Source organism: Diabrotica virgifera, chromosome 8 (assembly GCF_917563875.1).
Source record: "Diabrotica virgifera virgifera chromosome 8, PGI_DIABVI_V3a".
Taxonomy (NCBI): Eukaryota; Metazoa; Arthropoda; class Insecta; order Coleoptera; family Chrysomelidae; genus Diabrotica; species Diabrotica virgifera.
In genome coordinates, this window is record NC_065450.1 from 90,623,240 (window position 1) to 90,647,989 (window position 24,750).

The 24,750-nt window shown below is 32.6% G+C and overlaps 1 long non-coding RNA gene across 2 annotated transcripts in view; it reads right to left on the minus strand.

Moving 5' to 3' along the window:
- Positions 1 to 2,233: 2,233 nt before the first annotated feature.
- Positions 2,234 to 24,750, minus strand: part of LOC126890818 (uncharacterized) — a 28,289-nt gene continuing 5,772 nt past the window's right edge. The window contains exons 2-4 of one of the 2 annotated variants that reach the window (XR_007700472.1): positions 13,514 to 14,148; positions 10,411 to 12,134; positions 2,234 to 9,377 (exon numbers count right to left, since the gene is read on the minus strand). This is a non-coding gene — a long non-coding RNA (uncharacterized LOC126890818). Of the gene's footprint in view, positions 12,135 to 13,513; positions 14,149 to 24,750 lie in introns of both variants that reach the window. The other variant, XR_007700471.1, reaches the window with a different exon arrangement.

The window sequence follows — 24,750 nt, forward strand, 5'->3', positions numbered from 1 at the left end:
GAACTCCATCTTATACATCAAAAAAGAACCCATATACCAAATTTGGTTGAAGTCGGACTTTTAGTTTAAAAGTTATCGTGCTATTATAAGTCACATATCTATCGTCGCCATTTTGAATGCCCGCCATTTTTGTAAAAGGTAAAGTCTGAGATGGCCTCATATCTAAATTTGAACCTTTATATATGTAGTATATTATGTGGTCCAAATTATATGCATCTATCATTAAATGCACAATTCTTATAATATTTGCACGAATCTGCCGCACTAGTTGCCTCAAAGGACATATCCATATCAATAAAGTTGGACTGATAGAAAATGTCTTATAAAATAATCAGTTAACGCATGATGAAGTTAAGCAAGAACCAAAAAAGGTCAACAAGCGAGTACGAGCAGCGCAACGAGGAAAATAGCCCAATAAATGACCGTTTTAGAGTGTAATTTTCAGGGGCAACTCCGAATTGCATGAAAATTTGGATTTAGGTTCTACTTACCCTCCACTTCAAAGTTGAATTTGTGCCATTGGTTGCTTTTACTTGGGGATGACAGTCACCCCTTCTCGGGGGGTGATAAACGCGTGTTTAAAATACACGCGTGTGATAAATAAGCCCGGAAATTGATAAATTGACAGATTATAAACAACTTTCGTTCTATAAAGTTTATTACATAAGTTAATATTTTTTGAGTTATTCGCAATTGAAAATGTTGATTTTTCGACAAAAAAAAAACTACGTTTTCAGACAGTTTTTCGCAAATAACTCCAAAAGTAAATATTTTAGCGAAGAAAATATTCTTAGAAAAAGTGTAGCTTATAAAAAAACGAAAAAAATAGTGTATCAGTAAAGTCTGTAATTTGGGTAAAAGCAAAGTTGTAGCTCATGAAAAATATGTTCTTATTCGTCTAATTCCAAATCGAATAATTCAACGCAAAATCACCGAAAAATTAAGCACTTTTCGGGAAAAGCTGATTAACATTTTTAAAGTATCTAAAAAAAGCTTTATATTTGTTTTTTACAAAAGTTTCTAGCAACAAAAATAAACGAGTTACACTGAAAAAAATAGTTTGCCCCTTTTTTTGTTAAAAAAAATCGTGAAAACCTCCCTCTATTTAGCACCCTAAATAAAATTAATCGTTACCGCTTTACCGTTTATTTTAACTGTATGTGTAATGTTTATATCATCTGTAAGTTTGATTGGTTTGAAGCGCTTATTTTTGAAAAATTTCCTTTTTTCAAAATAAATTAAAAAGTATTAGTGATAAGAAAAATCTCAAACAGTAAAAAATGTAGGTTTTGTTATTATACATATTATGCTAGTTTCATTTTGTTTTCCGTAAGACAAAAATTGGTTAAGATATCGATGTTCAAAATTTGCATACACCCGTTCTTTTTCAGCTATAATCCTTTCAAAAATAAGCACTTTAAACCGGTGAGACTGACAGATCATATAAAAAATAGATAAGTAAATTGTTTGTAAACGGTAGGGATAAATTTCATTTGGGGAGCTAAACACTGGGAGATTTTCATGATTGTTTTATCAAAAAAAGAGGATCAACTTTTATTTTGAACGTAACTTGTTTATTTTTAATGCTAGTAACTTTTATAAACAATTAAAATAAAGCTTTTTATAAACACTTTAAAAAAGTTTGAATTGGTTTTTCCCGAAAAGTGCTTAACTTTTCGGTGATTTCACCTAGAAATATTCGATTTGGAATTAGATGAATAAGAACGTATTTTTCATGAGCTATAACTTTGTTTTTACTCGATTGATAGACTTCACTGATACACAATTTTTTTCGGTTTTTTATAAGCTACACTTTTACTAACAATATTTTTTCTATCAAATATTTACTTTTTGAGTTATTTGCGAGAAACCGTCTGAAAACGTAGTTTTTTGTCGAAAAATAAACATTTTCAATAGTAAATAACTCGAAAAGTATTGACTTACATGAAAAATTCTATAGAACAAAAGTTGCTTAAAATCAGTCAATTTATACATTTCAGGTCTTATCTTGAACGTATGTTTTTTCACGCCCAAGAAGGGGTGACTATCATCTCCAAGTAAAAGCAACCAACGGCACAATTTCAACTTTGAAGGGAGGGTAAGTAGAACCTAAATCCAAATTTTCATGCAATTCGGAGTTGCCCCTGAAAATTACACGGTATCACCGTATTTCCCATTAATTTACTGGGCTAAAAGGTTTAAGTTTCAGGTCGTGGTTAGAAAAAATTTAAGAAACCAAACAAACCCCTTTATTTACAATCTACGCTACATTAAAAACATTATTATTACATACACTAATACTACTATATAACGTTCAAACCAAGCCCTTCTTTTTAGTGCGTCATTAATTTTGACGTCATATAGGATTTTAAGTATGTCGCGAATCATTGAATCATTTTAGTTAAGTCTGACAGTTGCCAGAATATTTATATGTGTATATAAATATATTTACACAAATACTTTCCAGAATATTAATATTTAAAATATTTTAATGCAATATTAAATTAATATAAAATAAACTTTTCACTATATAATAACGGAAAATACTACCCTAAAATGACAGTTGTTATTTTACCCGTTGACATTGTGAAAGTACTGTCACGATCAAGTTTTGCGTCAAATTATCTTTATCCGCATCATTGATTGGTTATCTATTTAGCGTATTTTAAACGCCAACCATTTATACATCAGTAACTAGAAGTCGCTTTAATGTGTAACTACTGGTCAACGAATAAATAAAGTTCTATGTGTAAGGTAATACTCACGGAGGTATCTTTAAACTATGGCGAACTCAAAGAAAGGTTTGGTTTGAAAGATGCATATATTATGTATGGTGCAAATGAAAGAAATCAATTCATTTTCTCGTTAATGGACGATTTTGGAAATAAATCCCAAAACAGGTAGATTTTTATTTTTAAGTTTTGATTTTTGGCACATACATATCATACTAGTGACGCCGTCCATCTAAGCGTGATGACGTAATCGAAGTTTTTTTTAAATAAGATTAGGGGTCGCGTGCTAGTTCATTTGAAAGCCTATTTAATCCTCTATTCAGTAATATAAACTAAATATGATCATTAGACATATAGAGATATCCATATAATATACAGTGAGCACGTAAAGGTTGGAATAAATTCATTTTCTCGAGAATGGACAATTTTGGAAAAAAATCCCGAAACAGGTCGATTTTTATTTTTAAATTACGACTTTTTGGCATATATATCATACTAGTGACGTCACCCATTTGGGCGTGGTGACGTCATCGATGATTTTTTTTAAATGAGAATAGGAGTCGTGTCATAGCTCATTTGACAGGTAATTCAATTCTCTATTTAGCAATATAAACATTAACATAATTATTTATACAGGGTGTCCAAAAAAAAATTTTTTTAATTAAACTTATTGACATAAAAAGAAGAATCTGTGTAATTTATTTAATTCAAAATACATTTTACTGCTATCAGAAAAAAGGAAAAAAGTTTATTTGACAAATAAATATTGTTTTTTGCAAATTCAATAGATATTAAAGCAGCCACCCACTTACCGCTTGACAATTTGAGCATTTAATTTAAGCGAAAAGCAATGATTTTTTTTTTTCAAAAAAACATTTTTTTCTGTTTTCTGAGAGCAGTAAAATGTATTTTGAATTAAATCAATTACACATATTCTTCTTTTTATGTCAATAAATTGAATTCAAAAAAATTTTTTTCGACACCCTGTATAAATAGTTATGTTAATGTTTATATTACTGAATAGAGAATTGAATTACCTTTTAAATGAGCTATCATACGATCCCTATTCCCTTTTAAAAAAATTATCGATGACTTCATAACGCCCAAATGGGTGACGTCACTAGTATTATATAAATACCAGAAAGTCGTAATTTAAAAATAAAAATTGACCTGCTTCGGGATTTTTTTCCAAAATCGTCCATTCTCGAGAAAATGAAATTATTCCAACCTTTACGTGCTCACTGTATACAATCTCTGATGATTTCTAATGAAACTAGTAAGATTATTTATGGCGCACTCCGAACAAACTAAAATATAATACGTCCCTTCGTTTCGTTTCGCGGCGAAATTCTTTTATATTAATCTTACTCCTATCTGAGTATCGACACCATGTTTTCGTTGGAATTTTGCCACGTTGGATAGACGGGAAATGAGACGCAAATTATACATTTCCCCTTAGTCTTCTTTAATCCAACATTCGTTTGGTTTGCAAGTAATAGACACCATGTAAGCGTTACCAGAAACGTGGTCTCATTAAAAGTTTTATTTTTCTTCGGAAATACAACTTTGAATTAATATAATTATTTATACAGGGTGCCCAAAAAATTTTATTTTACTTAAATTAATTGACACAAAAAAGAATGTATGTAATTTATTTAGTTCAAAATACATTTTACTGCCCTTAAAAACAGAAAAAATTGTTTATTTAGCAAATAAACATTGCTTTCCGCTTAAATTCAATGTTCAAGCTGCCACCCACTTGCCTCTTGACACTTTTAACGTTTAATATAAGCGAAAAGCAATGTTTATTTGTCAAATAAATATTTGTTTCTGTTTTCTGAGAGCAGTAAAATATATTTTGAATTAAATAAATTACATACATTTTTCTTTTTGCGTCAAGTAGGTAATTTGATTAAATTTTTTTTTGAACACCCTGTATCAATATGCCTTTCATTTGCACCATATACATATATACATATATATTTAAAATAAAACATAATACATAATACGTTAAACCCTCTGTGTATGAATTATTGGTTAGAGTCGTTTTCATGAGCATTTTTCAGTGCGTCACAAATGATAGAAAAAAAGGTAAGTCCGTGATAATACACATTTATGACATTTATTCTAACATGACATTTTAGTTAAATCTGACAGTTGTTACATTTTATTTGCAATCTGGCATAAAAACAAATCAATGCTGTTTATTGCATTTATAAAATGGTATTTTCTTTGATTTGCATATAGACAAGGCGAAAACGTCGGGTTCTTTGGAGAAAATATTCCAATGAGATTTCTTTCCATAATCACATTCGTGAGACGTTCCAGAATAAGATTCAAGAAGTCGCCCACGCGAAAAGTGGTCCAAATTTTTTTAACAATCTTTTTTAATCAAATTGTAAAAATTAATATTTTTGGCCGGAACAAATTTTTTTTAGGTTTTTTGGAACATTCTGGATACAAAACGTCTCTTATAATTTTTCTCTAAAGTTAATCGTTTTCGAGGTAAAAGCATTTTAAAATTGAAAAAAACGAAAAATGGCGATTTTCAAGGTTTATAAAAAACTCGGTTAAAAGTTATTACTATGAAAGTCAGAAAGTAACTAAATCAAAGTTTAAAGCCCCCCTACAAGATCCTGAAGAAATTTTTGTCATTATTTGATTAATAAGCTGTTATGTTTAAGTAAAAATAATGAGCGCCATGCACGTATTAGGCGGCCGTCCATGATGAGTGCGAAAGAGATGCCATTCAGGCAATCCAATGGCACATCTCACTCGCACTCACATTTACAGCCGCGTCAATACTATCTTACCACTCATTATTAATAATTAAAAATAGCAGCTTAGTATTAAATTAATGACACAAATTTCTTCAGGATCATGAAGGGGGCCTTTAAATTTGATTTAGTCACTTTCTGACTTTCATAATAATCATTTTTAACCGAGTTATTAAGTCTTAAAAATAGCCATTTTCGCGTTTTTCAAATTTTAAATTGATTATAACTCGAACACGATCAACTTTAGAGAAACATTATAAGAAACCTTTTCTGTCCGGAAGGGTCCGAAAAATCTAAAAAAAATCTCCGAGCCGAAAACATTGATTTTTGCAATTTGATTAAAAGAAATTGTTAAAAAAAATTGACCACTTTTCGCGTGGGCGACTTCTTGAACCTTATTCTGGGGTGTCTCACGACGATCCCGTCGTTTTCGCCTTTTCTAATAGTCTTAGAAATTGTACAGATTATATGCGTAGATATATTATATAATTCGTAAATAATTTTTTCTTCGATTACAGCGCCATCTATCGACAACTAGAATAACTAAAATAAATGTTATAAATGTCTGTAATCACAGACGTGCCTTTTTTCTGTCACATACAATTTAATGCGTTAGAAAGACATCGAAAAACTGCGACGCACTGAAAAATGCTCATGAAAAGGACTTTATCAATAGGATCTTACATATTCAGGACAACCCTGCACGGTCAGAAATTCTGGAAGATCTAAATTTACAAACAGAAAATTCGACGAATATCTCTTGATATTTCTCACTACCAGTGTATAGCTACAAAGCTGCCATCTACTCTAACGACCATAAACGAAACACGACTCGATAAAGTCGGTTTCTATGTTATGAGCTATATGAAATATACAAGAATAAAGGATTTCGGCAAAAGCTTTGCCAACGCTTTGATGCAATTGAAACCAAATATCTTGCGCAAGAACACAACTCGTTAAACTCAGCATAACAGCATAACCCTGCATCGTCAGAGATCGGGGCAGATACAAATTTATAAACAGAAAGTTCGAAGAATGTCTCTTGATATTTCCCACTGCCAGTGAATAGCTACAAAAGGGCATCTACTCTGAGAGCCTTAAACGAAACAAAAGTATAATAAGTCTGTTTCGATCTTTTGAGCTGTATGAAATATGAGAGAATGCAGCATATGAAGAGCACAACTCGTTAAAGCCTCTGTATATGAATTGGTATCAGTAGGATCTTACATGTTTCGGCATAACCCTACATCGTCAGAGGTCCCGGCAGATACACATTCATAAACAGAAAGTTCGAAATATTCTGCATATGAGTTGATATCAATAGGATATTACATATTCAGGATAACCCTGCAATGCCAGAGATCCTGGTAGATATAAATTTATAAACAGAAAATTCGAAGAATATCTCTTGATATTTCTCACTACCAGTGGATAGCTACAAAAATGCCATCTACTCTGATGGCCATAAACGAAACACGACTCGATAAAGTCGGCTTCTATATTTTGAGCTATATGAAATATATACAAGAATAAAAGATTTCGACAAAAGCTTTGCCAACGCTTTGATGCAATTCAAACCAAATATCTTGCGCAAGAGCTCAATTAGTTAAACCCTCTGTATATGAATTCTTATCAATAGGATCTTACATGTTTCAGCATAACCCTTCATCGTCAGAGATGCGCGCAGATACCTACAAATTCATAAACAGAAAGTTCGAAGAATGTCTCTAGATATTTCCCACTACCATGCTAGTGGGAATAGTGATAGCTACAAAAGGGCCATTTACTCTGATGGCCTTAAACGAAACACGAGTCGATAAAGTCGGTTTCTATTTTTTGAGCTGTAAGAAATATGCAAGAAATCGGATTTTGGCAAAAGCACCATTCGTTAAACACTCTGTATATGAATTGGTATCAATAGGATCTTACAAGTTTCAGCATAACCCTGCATCGTCAGGTATCCGGGCAGATACACATTCATAAACAGAAAGTTCGAAATATTATTTTCTATATATGAGTTGATATCAATAGGATCTTACATATTCAGGATAACCCTGCATGGTCAGAGATCTGCCCAGATACAAATTCATAAACAGAAAGTTCGAAGAATGTCTCTTGATATTTCTCACTACCAGTGGATAGCTACAAAAGTACCATCTAATCTGATGGCCATAAACGAAACAGAACCCGAAAAAATCAGTTTCTATCTTTTGAGCTGTATGAAATATGCGAGAATGAAGGATTTCAGCAAAAGCTTTGACATCGCTTTAATGTAATTAAAACCCAACATACGCCCCAAGACCTCAATTGGTTAAACCCTCCGTATATTAATTGGTATCAGTAGGATCTTACATGTTTCAGCATAATCCTGCATCGTCAGAGATCCGGGCAGATACACATCCATAAACAGAAAGTTCGAAGTATTCTGTATATGAGTTGATATCAATAGGATCTTACATATTCAGGATAACACTGCATTGTCAGAGATCCTGGTAGATGTAAATTCATAAATAGAAAGGTTGAAGAATATCTCTAGATATTTCCCAATACCAGTGGATAGCTATGGGCCATTTACTCTGATAGCTATAAACGAAACACGATTCGATAAAGTCGATGCCTAACTTTTGAGCTGTATGAAATATGCGAGAACTCAAATTTTGGCAAATGCTTTGACATCGCTTAGATGCAATTGAAACCACATATCTTGCTCAAAATTCGTTAAAACATCTTTGATATCAATAGGTTTTTATACGTTTCAGCATAAACCTACATCGTCAGAGATCCGCGCAGATACTTACAAATTCATAAACAGAAAGTTCGAAGAATGTCTCTAGATATTTCCCACTACCATGCTAGTGGGAATAGTGATAGCTACAAAAGGGCCATTTACTCTGATGGCCTTAAACGAAACACGAGTCGATAAAGTCGGTTTCTATTTTTTGAGCTGTAAAAAATATGCAAGAAATCGGATTTTGGCAAAAGCACCATTCGTTAAACACTCTGTATATGAATTGGTATCAATAGGATCTTACAAGTTTCAGCATAACCCTGCATCGTCAGGTATCCGGGCAGATACACATTCATAAACAGAAAGTTCGAAATATTATTTTCTATATATGAGTTGATATCAATAGGATCTTACATATTCAGGATAACCCTGCAGGGTCAGAGATACGCCCAGAAACAAATTCATAAACAGAAAGTTCGAATAATGTCTCTTGATATTTCCCACTACCAGTGGATAGCTAAAAAAGTACCATCTAATCTGATGGCCATAAACGAAACAGAACCCGAAAAAATCAGTTTCTATCTTTTGAGCTGTATGAAATATGCGAGAATGAAGGATTTCAGCAAAAGCTTTACCATCGCTTTAAAGCAATTAAAACCCAACATACGGCGCAAGACCTCAATTGGTTAAACCCTCTGTATATGAATTGGTATCAGTAGGATCTTACATCTTTCAGCATAACCCTGCATCGTCAGAGATCCGAGCAGATTCATCAACAGAAAGTTCGAAGAATGTCTCTTGATATTTCCCACTACCAGTGGATAGCTACAAAAAAGCCATCTACTCTGATGGCTTTAAACGAAACACCAGTCGATAAAGTCGGTTTCTATCTTTTGAGCTGTGTAAAATACCCATGCGAGAATAAAGGATTTCAGCAAAAGCTGTGACAACGCTTTACTGCAATTAAAACGAAACATACCGCGCAAGAGCGCAATTTCGTTAAACCATCTGTATATGAATTGGTATCAATAGAATCTTACATGTTTCAGCATAACCCTGCATCGTCAGAGATCCGGGCAGATACACATCCATAAACAGAAAGTTCGAAGTATTCTGTATATGAGTTGATATCAATAGGATCTTACATATTCAGGATAACCCTGCATTGTCAGAGATCCTGATAGATGTAAATTCATAAATAGAAAGGTTGAAGAATATCTCTAGATATTTCCCAATACCAGTGGATTGCTATGGGCCATCTACTCTGATAGCCATAAACGAAACACGACTCGATAAAGTCGGTGTCTAACTTTTGAGCTGTATGAAATATGCGAGAACTCAAATTTTGGCAAAAGCTTTGCCAACGCTTAGATGCAATTGAAACCACATATCTTGCGCAAAATTCGTTAAAACATCTTTGATATCAATAGGTTTTTATACGTTTCAGCATAAACCTACATCGTCAGAGATCCGCGCAGATACCTACAAATTCATAAACAGAAAGTTCGAAAAATGTCTCTAGATATTTCCCACTACCAGTGGATAGCTACAAAAGGGCTGTCTACTCTGATGGCCTTAAACGAAACACGAGTCGATAAAGTCGGTTTCTATTTGTTGAGCTGTATGAAATATGCAAGAAATCAGATTGTGGCAAAAGTTTTGCCAAAGATTTGATGCAATTAAAACAAAGCATATGGCGCAAGAACACCATTCGTTATACCGTCTGTATATGAATTGGTATCAATAGGATCTTACATGTTTCAGCATAACCCAGCATCGTCAGAGATCCGCGCAGTTACCTACAAATTCATAAACAGAAAGTTCGAATAATGTCTCTAGATATTTCCCACTACCAGTGGATAGCTACAAAAGTGTCATCTGCTTTGACGACCATAAACGAAACTCGACTCGATAAAGTCGGTGTCTAACTTTTGAGATATAAGAAATATACAAGAATAAAGGATTTCGGCAAAAGCTTTGCCAACGCTTTGATGCAATTGAAACCAAATGTCTTGCGCAACAGCACAATTCGTTAAACCCTCTGTATATGAATTGGTATCAATAGGACCTTACATGTTTCAGCATAACGCTGCATCGTCAGAGATTCGGGCAGATACACATTCATAAACAGAAAGTTCGAAATACTCTGTATATGAATTGATATCAATAGGACCTTACATATTCAGGATAACCCTGCATTGTCAGAGATCCTGGTAGATGTAAATTCATAAATAGAAAGGTTGAAGAATATCTCTAGATATTTCCCACTACCAGTGGATAGCTACAAAAGAACCATCTACTCTGATGGCCATAAATGAAACACGACTCGATAAAGTCAGCTTCTGTCTTTTGAGCTGTATGAAATATGTGTGAAATTGGATTTCGACAAAAGCTTTGCCAACGCTTTGATCCAATTAAAAGAAAACATATGGCGCAAGAGCACAATTCGTTAAACCCTTTGTATATGCATTGGTATCAATAGGATCTTACATGTTTTAGCATAACCCTGCATCGTCAGAAATCCGGGTAGATAGAAACAGAAAGATAAACATGTCTTGATATTTTCCACTAACAGTGGATAGTTGCAAAAGTGCCATCTACTCAGATGACCACAAACGAAACACGACTGAATAAAGTCGGTTTTTATCTATTGAGCTGTATGAAATATGCGAAAATGAAGGATTTCGGCAAAATCAGGTTTATGCTGAAATATGTAAGATTCTATTGATATATTCGTCGGTATACTGCGAAAACCAGGTAAATGATAAATTTTAAAATATTGAGCTAAGTATACCAAAATTCTCAGCTTTTTACGTTCTACATACAGGTAAAACTCAATAAATGATACAATTTACCATTCAGCAGATAATTTATATAATAAACAAATAAGTTACACTTAGGGCCGGTTGTTCGAACGCTAATCAACATTGATCACTATCAAATATTTAATTACTGTCAATGTCAACTTTGGTTGGGTTGCTGAAAACATAGTTAATTATAATTATGAGATTAGTTAGTCAATTAACATAACAATTATTAACATAATTGATTAACTAATTTCATAATTGTCATCAATAATTATGTTTTCGGCAACCCAACCAAAGTTGACATTGACAGTTGTGACAGTAATTAAGTATTTTGATAGTGATCAATGTTGATTAGCGTTCGAACAACCGGCCCCTAACCAACTTTTCATTTTCAAATAAAACAATATATCGCTACTTACTTCCATAAAATCAAAGTTCTGTTGCATGTAAAACCAACTAAGAGCACATATATATTTGTCGGAAAACAATATATTTCTACCGCTGTATATCTACCATATTCAGTAAAAAGCTGATAACTGATCTTAAATTTAGGTTTAATCAGCTAGGTCTCTTCACTTTTTCAAACTAATGATAGAATGTTATTTCTGATATATGCATCTTTCATTAGCATATCGAATATCAAACACAACTGGTCCGCCTAATTTAAAATAAAGCAATAAACTTTAAAAACGTTTTTTCTCGATTTCGGTATTTCTACATTTACCTGGTTTTCGCAGTATACGGACGAATGTAGATTGTGTATGTATATAAATAGAAGATTATTAAAAACTTCTAGTAGTGACACTTGTTCGATTCTTGTTCTTGTAGTCTATTCCTCCAAAATGAATAATAAAAGATGGATAGAAAGTATTATCGTCGTATTTAACGAATACGTTCTGATTGTCGTTCGTGCTGGTATCACAATTAATCGGTGGTATAGCCATGTCACTATTTCCCCTACAGCTGTTACCAATTAAAACATTAGCTATTATCATCACTTTGTTATATCCATCGTCACAGTAATGTGTTGAAAAGTAAGCTTCTGATGCGAAATTTACACCTTGTCCGACTCTGGAACCAAAAGCGGTACCTAAAATAAAATATTTTTTTTATTTTTATATTTTTATCCATTCTTTTAATCTGGTAGTATACAGTGATGAGCGCGCTAATAAACGGCAAAATAACGCAAAAGATGGAAAACATATTGAGTTGTGAGATAAAAAGAAATGAAATTAGTGGAGGTGGGAGATTTAGCGATAAAAACCTATACACTTGCATTATATTTATTGTTTCCCACCTTTAGACGTATCAGAGGAGTGTCAACTAAAACTGTCACTGTCACAGTGGCAGTTGCCAAACTCGTCCGATACGTCTAAAGGAGGAAAATAATAAGTAGAATGTAAATGTATACCTAGGTTTTTATCGCTAAATCTCCCACCTCCACTAGTTTTATTTCTTTTTATCTCACAACTTAATATTATGTTTTCCATCTTTCGCGTTATTCTGCCGGTTATTAGCGCGCTCATCACTGTATAAAATGATATTTTAAATATCATTTTATGTGCTATTAGATTAAAAACTTTTTTCTAGCAGGTGTCGCTAGAGAATCCCTGCCATTTCGTTCGTTGCAATCCTTGACTGCACCCGGAGTATTATCCTAGTTCCGTCAGAGAGAAGAGTATTATAGTATTATGTATCTCGATCTCCTGATGGGGGGCTAAGAAGCCCCGAAACCGGTAGAGATGCTTGCTGTACTCTCTGATTGAACTAGGATATAACTGCAATTTCGGGTTGCAACGAAATTGAAAATGAACATTCTTCCTCACCACGGGCTTTACAGTTTAACCTGTGTTCTACAGTTTTTATAGTGGATTGAGTTATCTGCTACTTGATTAACTACACTCAGAAACTCATTGTAATTGGAGTTTACCGGTAAATCAAGCATTCCCGTTATCATTCCAGTGTGGAAGGTATACCAGTTTGCTCTTTTGATATTTTTCAGTTTGTATGTTTGTGTACAGATGCTATCATTTTTGTTAAGCTCACAGTTGTTTATTTTGACAAAGGTTGGGAAGTGGTTGCTATTTCCACAATCTTGTATGACACCCCAAGTAGAGCATAGAGCCATATTTTTACTTACTATTGGCATCTCGTCCTAAGCAATACGCCCTCTGGTGGCTATTGCAGTAACCGAGCTAAGAGCCATTATTTATTTACTTGTATTTACTTTCACGTTGAAGGCTTATATTGTCATTGGAGACGTCGTTTGTTTAATCACGTTTAATTGTTGGACGTGACCACGTTAAATTATAATAAAGTTCTCTTTCTCAGATTTGAGCATGCCGAATAATAGCAATATATTTGGACAAAATATGAATATCTTGTTGAAACGAGGTAATGGTAATAACAGAAAACACAAAGAGAAAGTTAAACGTTTTTGGAAGAAATATTCTAAATATCTTTACGTACCTGTTAATCTCCAGTTAAAATTATTTCGGCAAATATCGTCAATATTGTCTTTCTTAGTTCCGTGGAACAGTAATGTTTCTTCGTAAACGATTCCTCTGCGATCATATTCATTTTTTTTTAGTCCATATTGTAGTAGAAGATAAGGATTGTGTATTTTCTCGATACTATGTAATTTAAAAAACTTCTGTTTCTAGTAGATTGCAAAAATCTCCTATTTATAATTTGATATTCCAAAGACTCTTCTCTCAGGCTTTCTAATTGGAAATCAGTCAAATTTATGTTAAATTTGTAAAAATTTGTAGTTTGACAAAATATGCTGTTGATAAGTTGATATTGCGGGGACTCTTCTCTCAGACTTTCTACTTCAAATACATCATCGGTCAAGTTTGGGTAAAAATATGTATAAATGTATAAACTACTCATTAGTTTTGTTAAGATTTCTGGATCTTTTCGTACTGGTTCAAGGGCTGTTGGAGTACTGTTGGCTGTTGTACCAGTACTCCTTAAAGTTGGAGAAGGAGTAATTGCGGCAGTATCGTAGTTGTAGTGGGAAGTAGTTAAGTACACTAGTAGTATGTAGAGTAATATAATTATGACTATTACCATAATAAGATCCATTTCCAATTTTTTAAAACCTGCAAAAATAATTGTTAATTGTTAAAACCTGTAAATTACATTAAAAAAATAAAAACAACGCGGACGTGTACTAAAATTAGAAATTAAGTTATCAAACACTTCATTGCATGGTCACGTTACAAAAGTATCGAATTAATGTTTTTTTTTTATTACATAGACTTGGGTGTCAATTAGCCAGTCACAACTTTTTTGTTTTCCATTCATACATAAAGAAGGCAATGAGGTCCTTAGAGTTCCGTAGCAAACTCTTCTACAGCTCTCTACTCAGTTCAAAAGCTGGCCGCTATGGACTGTCCAAGTTACTCACCACATTTTTCCATTATACATTTTCTTCTTCTTCTTTTTTCATATGTACATAATATATCAAATTATCAGGATTAAAAGTTTAGAGGTTAATTTTAGTCTCACAGGTAAATTTCATTAAACAATAATTATATACAGGGTGTCCAGAAACTCTACCGACAAACGAAGACAGGAGATTCCTCAGATAATTTTAAGACAATTTAACCCAATTCACCTAGTCCGAAAATGCTTCCTAAGGGAGCTAGAGCTCTTTGAAGATGGCGCCATGTAATTAGTTTTTCTTAAATACCTCCAGAACGCTTCTATTTAGAAAAACGAAAATTTGTATACATATTTACTTTCCAGAAATGAGTCGATTCCATCCATTGCGAATTTCTAGTACCGGTCATAGGCGTCCGTTTTGGGTGGGGCAACGGTTATTTTATCGCATAACTTTTTTGTCTTTAACTTTTAAGCATTTTTGATACTGGATTATTAAATTGTGAGGTATTCTAGTACTAAAAGGTACTCTTACTTTAAGTCGGTAGGACATACCGTTTTCTATAAAAATCGATTTGAAAGTTTTTGGTTTTGGGAATATGAAAAAAAAAGTTGAAAAAATTTAAAAAAAAAACGATGTCTTTTACCAACTTAAAGCAAGAGTAACTTTTAGTACTCGAATATCTCATAATTGAATAATGTAGTGTCAAAAATACTTAAAAATTAAAGATAATAAAGTTATGCTATAAAATGACTGTTGACCTACCCAAAACGGACGCCTATGACCGGAACTAGAAATTCGCCATTAATGAAATGGATTAATCTCTGGAATATAAATAAATGTACCAGTTTTCATATTTCTAAATAATTTTTTGTGAATCTTCTTTTTTGAAATTCAAAGAACGAAAAATTTTCAAATCGATTTTTCTAGAAAACGGTGTATCCTATCGACTTAAAGTAAGAGTACCTTTTAGTACTAGAATACCTCACAATTTAATAATTCAGAGTCAAAAATGCTTAAAAATTAAAGACAAAAAAGTTAGGCGATAAAATAACCGTTGCCCTACCCAAAAAGGACGCCTATGACCGGTACTTGAAATTCGTAATGGATGGAATCGATTTATTTCTGGAAAGTAAATGTGTACACCAATTTTCGTTTTTCTAAATAGAAGCGTTCTGGAGGTATTTAAGAAAAACTAATTACATGACGCCATCTTCAAAGAGCTGTAGCTTCCTTAGGAAGCATTTTCGGACTAGGTGAATTGGGTTAAATTGTCCTAAAATTATCTGAGGAATCTCCTGTCTTCGTTTGTCGGTAGAGTTTCTGGACACCCTGTATATTTTTGCTGTTCAGAGACAATAGATGGGATACATTGAAAGGTGGAAAAACATTACATTTTATTAAATCTTCGATTAAATTATAGTTGTATGCCTTGTATGGAATGTATTTTGTGCACTCAAAGAAAGTGTGATTCAAATCACCCACCTTCTGACATTCAGTACAAAGATTTGAATCAAAAACTTTAATTCTTGATAGATATAGAGGGAAACAAGCATGTCCAAACTTCATTCTGATTAATGTTGTTATATATCTTCGAGGTACTACATAATTTTTAAACCAATATACAGGGTGTCCCGAAAAGATTGGTCATAAATTATAGCACAGATTCAGGGATCAAAAATAGATTGATTTAACCTCACTTACCTATATACAATAGTGCACACAAAAAAAGTTACAGCCCTTTGAAGTTACAAAATGAAAATCGATTTTTTTTCATATATCGAAAACTCTCAGAGATTTTTTATTGAAAATGGACATGTGGCATTTTTATGGCAGCAATATCTTAAAAAAAAAATTAAAGTGAAATTTGTGCACCCCATAAAAATTGTATGGTGTTTTGTTCCCATAAACCCCCCCAAACTTTTGTGTACGTTCCAAATGAATTATTATTGTGGCACCATTAGTTAAACACAATGTTTCTAAAACTTTTTTGCCTCTTAGTACTTTTTCGATAAGTCAGTGTTTATCGAGATATTTTGAATATTTGTCGAATCCACCACATATTTGTATATGGTTAAGTACGGTTATAGAGACCTGTTAATAATCTGAAAATTTATTTGTAATTTACATTTTTAGGTATATTTTGAAAAAGAAGCTACATCTCGATAAAAGGTGACTTATAAAAAAAAGACTAAGAGGCAAAAGTCTTAAAAACACTGTGTTTAACTAATGGTACCACAATAATAGTTTAATTGGAACGTACACAAACATTTGAATTTGGGGGGTTTAAAGGAACAAAACCCCCATAAAATTTTTACGTAAATATATTGAAAAAGAAGCCGCATCTCGATAAAAACTAGCTTATCGAAAAAATACCAGGAGGCAAAAAAGTTGTAAAAACGTTGTGTTTAACTAATGGTACCACAATAATGAATTAATTGTAACATACACAAAAGTTTGGGGGGGTTTAAGGGAACAAAATCTGCATAAATTTTTTATGGGGTGGACAAATTTCACTATAATTTTGTTTTAAGATGTTCCTGCCATAAGAATGATACATGTCCATTTTCAATAAAAAATCTCTAATAGTTTTCGATATATTGAAAACAATCGATTTTCATTTTGTAACTTCAAAGGGCTGTAACTTTTTTTATGAGCACATTTGTACTAAGGTAAGTTAGGTTCAATCGAACTATTTTTGACCCCAGAATGTGTGGTATAATTTATGACCAATCTTTTCGGGACACCCTGTATATTTGGAACAGAAGGTTGAATCAGAGAATACTGAGATTTGGATTGTTTACAAAGATCTCGCCATGATTGACTCCACTGATTTTTAACTCGATGTTTAAGAGTGTTAACTAAATCAGATATGCAAAATTTACGATTATTTGACCCGTGTTGAGCTGCCCCCCCCCCCCCACTTGCAAAAATTAAAAAACAAATAGCCCTGATTTATGAGCTATTTATGAGCTATTTATGAGCTCTCATATTCCGCAAACTAAAAATTTTGAGCTCGTTCCACTGAGCAGGAATTTAATACCCTAGTGGGGGGGCTGAGTCAGCCCCCCCCCACTACTTAAAAATAGGAATATTTAATCGGTTTTTGCGGCAGAATTACGAGCTATTTATGAGCTCTTGAAATTATATAGTTTCGATTTTTGAGCTCATCCCCTTCACCCCCAAACAACCCTTGAATTGATTTAACTTAAGAGAAAGATGCTGAGAAAACTTAAAATATATCGTATTGCGGATATAATTCCTATAGCTTATAAACTCTAAGAATAAACTATTAAATCAAGGGCATTTCGATTATTGAGCTACAACCCCTTCGCAAGAAAACCACCCTATCTTCCCGGCTTAAGAGAAAGTTGTACTTAAAATACGTTAAACTAATTATTTGGCGACTACATATTTATCATTTAATAATTTATAAGCTTCCAAATTACGCGCATTTAGATCAGTAAATTGCAATTTATTTTGTATAGTGCAGTCACTGAAGGTAAAAATCAACGATTACCTTCAAGTTCGGTGAACCTTCATCGATTTTCACGAAAATTGGTCAGTGGTTAGAGGATACGTCAAGAAACAAAGGTGACATGGTGCCACCTTGCGCCTTTACCCTGAGGGTGGATACCGCCCCTTCTCGGGGGTGAAAATTATTTTATAAAAAATAACTGCACAAATCAATAAAAGAACAAATTAAAAGCAAAATTTATTATATAAAGTTAATAAAATAAGTCAATACTTTTTAAGTTATTAACGATCAAAGATTTTAATTATTTGTGAAAAAAAATGCATGTTTTGAAGAGGTTTTTTGTAAATCACTGAAAAACTGTAAGTTTTTACAAAAAAGTTAATAGTAGTCTAATTCGTATAGCTTAAAGAATAAACTCATAAATCACGCACCTTTCGATTATATAGCTACAACCCCTTCGCAAGAAAACGACCCCATTTTCCCGGCTTAAGAGAGAGTTGTTCTTAAAATAATTTAAATTGATTATTTGGCGACTACATATCGTTTAATAATTTATTAGCTTGCAAAATATACGCATCTCAATTATTGAATTGCCATTTTCTTTCTATAGTGCAGTCACTGAAGGTAAAAATCAACTATTACCTACGATTTCGGTAAATCTCCATTTATTTTCACGAATTGACAATAACAACTTGGGGTTTTAGCATGGGGTATATGTCACCCCTTCTCGGGAGTGAAAATTACTTTATTAAAAATAACCCCACAAATCGAGAGAGGGACAAATTGTAAGCAAAATTTGTTATATAGTGTGATTAAAATAAATCAATACTTTTTGAGTTATTAAAGATCAAATATTTTAATTTTTGGAAAGAAAATGCATGCTTTAGAGCGATTTTTCATAAATGACTCAAAAACTGTAAGTTTTTACAAAAAAGTTTTCATCACTAAAATTGAAGCTAATAAAAAATATAATAAATTGCTTACTTGAAAAACCATTAATGTTAATTTAAAGTAAGTTATTGGTAATTAAATGTATATTTTTTTCCGCGACTGTTCAAATCTAAGGGTTCAAGCTTAAATAACGGGAAAAAGATGCATTTTATAACACTTAGGTACTAAATACTTGTCAAAGTACTTAGAAATACCCATCAAAAATAAGATCCAGAAAAAGTTGATAGTATCAAAATCCGCTCACCAATTTTCGTGAAAATGAATGGAGATTTACCGAAATCGAAGGTCATAGTTGATTTTTACCTTCAGTGACTGCACTATAGAAAGAAAATGGCAATTCAATAATTGAGATGCGTATATTTTGCGAGCTCATAAATTATTAAACAATATATAGTCGACAAATAATTAATTTAAATAATTTTAAGTACAACCCTCTCATAAGCCGGGAATATGGGATGGTTTTCTTGCGAAGGGGTTGTAGTTCAATAATCGAAAGGCGCATGATTTTAGAGTTTATTCTTAGAATATAAGCTATACGAATTAAACTACTATTAACTTTTTTGTAAAAACTTACAGTTTTTCAGTGATTTACAAAAAGCCTCTTCAAAACATGCATTTTTTTCACAAATAATTAAAATCTTTGATCTTTAATAACTTAAAAAGTATTGACTTATTTTATTAACTTTATATAATAAATTTTGCTTTTAATTTGTTCTTTTATTGATTTGTGCAGTTATTTTTTATAAAATAATTTTCACCCCCGAGAAGGGGCGGTATCCACCCTCAGGGTAAAGGCGCAAGGTGGTACCATGTCACCTTTGTTTCTTGACGTATCTTCTAACCACTGACCAATTTTCGTGAAAATCGATGAAGGTTCACCGAAATTGAAGGTAATCGTTGATTTTTACCTTCAGTGACTGCACTATACAAAATAAATTGCAATTTACTGATCTAAATGCGCGTAATTTGGAAGCTTATAAATTATTAAATGATATGTAGTCGCCAAATAATTAGTTTAACGCATTTTAAGTACAACTTTCTCTTAAGCCGGGAAGATAGGGTGGTTTTCTTGCGAAGGGGTTGTAGCTCAATAATCGAAATGCCCTTGATTTAATAGTTTATTCTTAGAGTATATAAGCTATAGGAATTATATCCGCAATACGATATATTTTAAGTTTTCTCAGCATCTTTCTCTTAAGTTAAATCAATTCAAGGGTTGTTTGGGGGTGAAGGGGATGAGCTCAAAAATCGAAACTATATAATTTCAAGAGCTCATAAATAGCTCGTAATTCTGCCGCAAAAACCGATTCAATATTCCTATTTTTAAGTAGTGGGGGGGGGGCTGACTCACTAGGGTATTAAATTCCTGCTCAGTGGAACGAGCTCAAAATTTTTAGTTTGCGGAATATGAGAGCTCATAAATAGCTCATAAATCAGGGCTATTTGTTTTTTAATTTTTGCAAGTGGGGGGGGGGGGCTAGCTCAACACGGGTGATTATTTGAAGTACCATACTCAATAGCTTTCTTAGCCAAACTATCAACGTATTCATTATGCGTTAGTCCTATATGAGCCTTAACCCATAAAAAGTTTACTCTTCTTTTATTTTTATGAATTTCAAAAAGGATTTTCTTAATTAGTAGGATATAAATATTTGAATTGATATTGGGAAAATCTATAGTTTGAATAGCAAGAAGGACAGAGAGTGAATCGGAAATATTTGTTGCAGATATATCTTCTGATTCTTTAAAATATTGCAGGGCCTCATAAATTGCTATGGCTTCAGCACTGAAGATAGAAAACTCATGGCCTAACTTACACATTTTTTGTTTTAGTAGCAAGTATGTAAAAGGCACATCCAGTGCCAACTGACGTCTTAGATGCATTAACGCAGGGGTTCTCAATCTGTGGTACATGTACGCACTGGTGGTACATTTCATTATAGGTGCGGTGGTACACAAAACGTAAAACCACTGCCAAAATTCAGCATATTTTTAGTTAATTAGATTATCGACCTCCATATATCTTAAGTTAGGTGGTACCAAAAATAATTATAAGAATTTTGGTGGTACATGGCTCAAAAACATTGAAAACCACTGTATTAACGAATTAATGTTAACAAGTCATATTTCATATTTTCACAATTTATGACAAAGTGGTGGCAAGGCAAACAGTAAGTATGTTCTTATTTTTGAAGGTGAACGATTCTAGTTAACATAATAGGGAAATGTGGAAGAAACAAAAAGAAAAAAAGAAGATTTTTAATAAGAGAAAATAGCTTAAACCTTAGACAAACAAGCCGAGAATTTCAGTAAGATTATTTATTCATGACTCCAGTAGGTATACGAAAATGACCTATAAAAGTGGGAACAAAATAATGTTTAATTATTGAATTATATGAAAATAGTTTCTGTCCTTGTGGGATCGGTACTCATCGGAGGGGCCGCAGACGTTCGGATACAATTAGCGTCTCTTTGCAAAGACAATGACGTCGAATTTGCAAAGTAACAAGACACTTACTCAACACACACACTACACGACATGACACTAAGTACCTAACTGAAAATTTACCATACCTACCATGCCAATATGGCCATTAGTTGTCGAGGCATTAGCTAAATAAAAAAAAATTATTGAATTAAACTTCGTTTATTATTTACTTTACGACATACTTTTACATAAAACAAAATGGAGAGATTATATTTTAAACAATTTTGATATGTTTCATTTTTTGCTCAAATAAATATGAGGCTACAGTAGTGCGTCATCAAAACGGGAAAACTCGTTCCAAAATTGCGACTTTATTTTTGAATGTTTTATCGAGATATTTGGCACACATATTCGTAATATACATAGTAAAAAATGGAGGTACAGAGCCCAATTTGGGAAATATGTTAGTATGTGGAAATTACTCTGTATATGAATAGTATGGAAATATGTAAGTTCAGTAGTGTATTATTTTAAGAATTCGTTAGTGTTGATCCATAGGGAAGTAGTGATTATTTATAATTAATTTATTATATTTTTGTGTAATAAAACTAAGTTGTTGGCGTATTTGAAAAAATAGATTATTTTTACGTAAAGATATGTCGAATTCTAATGCGAGTACATAAAGTTTTAGAAGGACTTTTTAGTCTAGAAATATCATCAATAGTTTAAAATTTAAATTTTAAATTTAAGTAAAAAACCCAAAATACTTACATGTTTTAATAAGATTTCCACCTATTTTGGTTTATTTTTATAAATATTTATTTACTTATAATTAAATTGTTTTCTATTACTTCCATTTAGCGCACCTCTGAGTATAATGTCACAATATTCAGCCTTCATGTCAAATAATCCCAAAGCACTGTTGCCAAAGTTTCGCAGAACTTTCGAAAAAAGGTGTGCTACTACAGTATTTCTCATGATAATTTCTTTTGATGATTTCTTTCTAACGCATTAAATTGTATGTGACAGAAAAAAAGGCACGCCGGTGATTACATTTCGTCGGTGACATTTTTATAAAATTTATTCTAGTTATTCTACTTGTCGATAGATGGCGCCATAATAAAAAAATAATTTTTTTTTAATTAGATAATAATATTACAAATATAATCTGTATAATTTATAAGACTATACAAATCAAAGAACATACCATTTTATAAATGCAAGAAACACATTTGATTTGTTTTTATTCCAAATTGAAAATAAAATGTGACAAATGTCAGATTTAACTAAAATGTCATGTTAGAATAAATGTCATAAATGTGTATTATCACGGACTTACCCTTTTTCCTATCATTTGTTACGCACTGAAAAATGATCATGAAAAGGACAATATCTCCCGAAGTAATATGGATGACGCGCTACTGTTGGCTCTTATGGTTCGTTAATGATGACGTCAGCGTCTAGGGTTTCTTTGATCCTATTTCATAAGGGAGGTATGAGACTTACCCCTTATTTTTTTGCTAATTTATTTAGCAAATTAAAAATTGAATGCTTCAACCCCTTTAGGGAAACAATAGTTACTGCAACTTAATACTTATACAGCTACAGTACCCAACACACATAGTTCAGGAACGAATGTAAGAGGGTCGCTTCCGGCGGCATATTTTATTGCTAATAAATTGCTGAAAGATGGGGTATACAAGAATTTACAAACTCAACACCCCTTCCAACTTCTACCGTTATTTTCATTCCCTGAATATGACAAAAAGTAAAAATAACCAGTTTAAAGATTTAAAATTAAGTGGGTATTTTTTGGCTGCAGGTCTACGCTAAAAATTAATTTTTTGCTTCATCCCTCAACAAGCAACAATGGCTACTGCGGTTTAATACTTGAGCTACAGTACAGTACCCAACACTCATTTTTCAGAACGAAAGTAGATAGAGGAGGATCGCTCCCGGCGGCATATTTTATTGCTGAGCTATTGCTATCTGAGGCCGGCCTTATGGAACGGGAAACAAGAGTGTTGATAACTGAATTGCATTGGGCGGGTTGATGATGTGACTCGGCATTGAGATGATTTGTATCGGTGGGTTTTCGGTACACCGAATAGGAAAAACTGTGAGGTGGCTGTTTCTGAATAAGGACATCAAGGAATGGCAAAGAGGCCTCAGACTCAACTTGCATCGTGAATTGAACACTGGGATGTATTCGATTCAGGTGGAAGAGGAAAAGCTCTAATGTATCTTTGCCATGGGGCCAAATGACAAAAGTGTCATTAACGTATCGCATCCTTCCAGCCGACAAATGTAACGCCACCGTCATTCTCAACTCTTCTGATTATTTCGATAAAATGTTCGAACTTCTCAATTCCAAAGAATACAAAGGCGTCCCAAATTATTATTTGGTGAAGGTTGTTATATAACCTATAATGTAAGTTGTACTATCCATATAAGAGGTACACAATCTTCTAACTTATAACATTATTGTTATATTACTTATATTGTATAAACTAAACTTGTAAAATATAGGTGCCTATTGTTATTTCTTGTCATTTTATAGTCACTCAATACTCATTTTGTTTAACTCAGAGATTGTCAAAAATCTAAGAAGTTATATTTAATAAATCTTTAATTGTTTTGTAACTATATCATTTATTATTATTCACTCATTTTTGTATTTATAGCCCAGTAAATGAACGGGAAATACGGCGATACCGTGTAATTTTCAGGGGCAACTCCCAATTGCATGAAAATTTGGATTTAAATTCTACTTACCCTCCACTTCAAAGATGAAATTGTGTCGTTGGTTGCTTTTACTTGGGGGGTAATAGTCACCCCTTCTCGTGGGTGAAAAAACATGAGTTCAAGATAAGACCGGAAATGGATAAATTGACTGATTTTAAGCAACTTTTGTTCTATAGAGTTTTTTATGTAAGTCAATACTTTTCGAGTTATTTGCGATTGAAAATGTTTATTTTTCGACAAAAAAAAACTACATTTTCAGACAGATTTTCGCAAATAACAGAAAAAGTCAATATTTGATCGAAAAAAATATTCTTAGCAAAAGTGTAGCTAATAATAAAGACCGAAAAAATGATGTATCAGTAAAGTCTATCAATCGAGTAAAAACAAAGTTGTAGCTCATGAAAAATACGTTCTTATTCGTCTAATTCCAAATCGAATATTTCAAGGTGAAATCACCGAAAAATTAAGCACTTTTCGGGAAAACCCTATTCAAACTTGTGTTTATAAAAATATTTATTTTAATTTTTTATAAAAGTTTCTAGCATTAAAAATAAGCGAGTTACGGTCAAAATAAAGTTGGCCTCCTCTTTTTTTGGTAAAAAAATCATGAAAATCTCCCCGTGTTTAGCTCCCCAAATGAAATTATTCGCTACCTTTTTACAAACAATTTACTTATCTATTTTTTATATGATCTGTCAGTCTAACCGGTTTAAAGT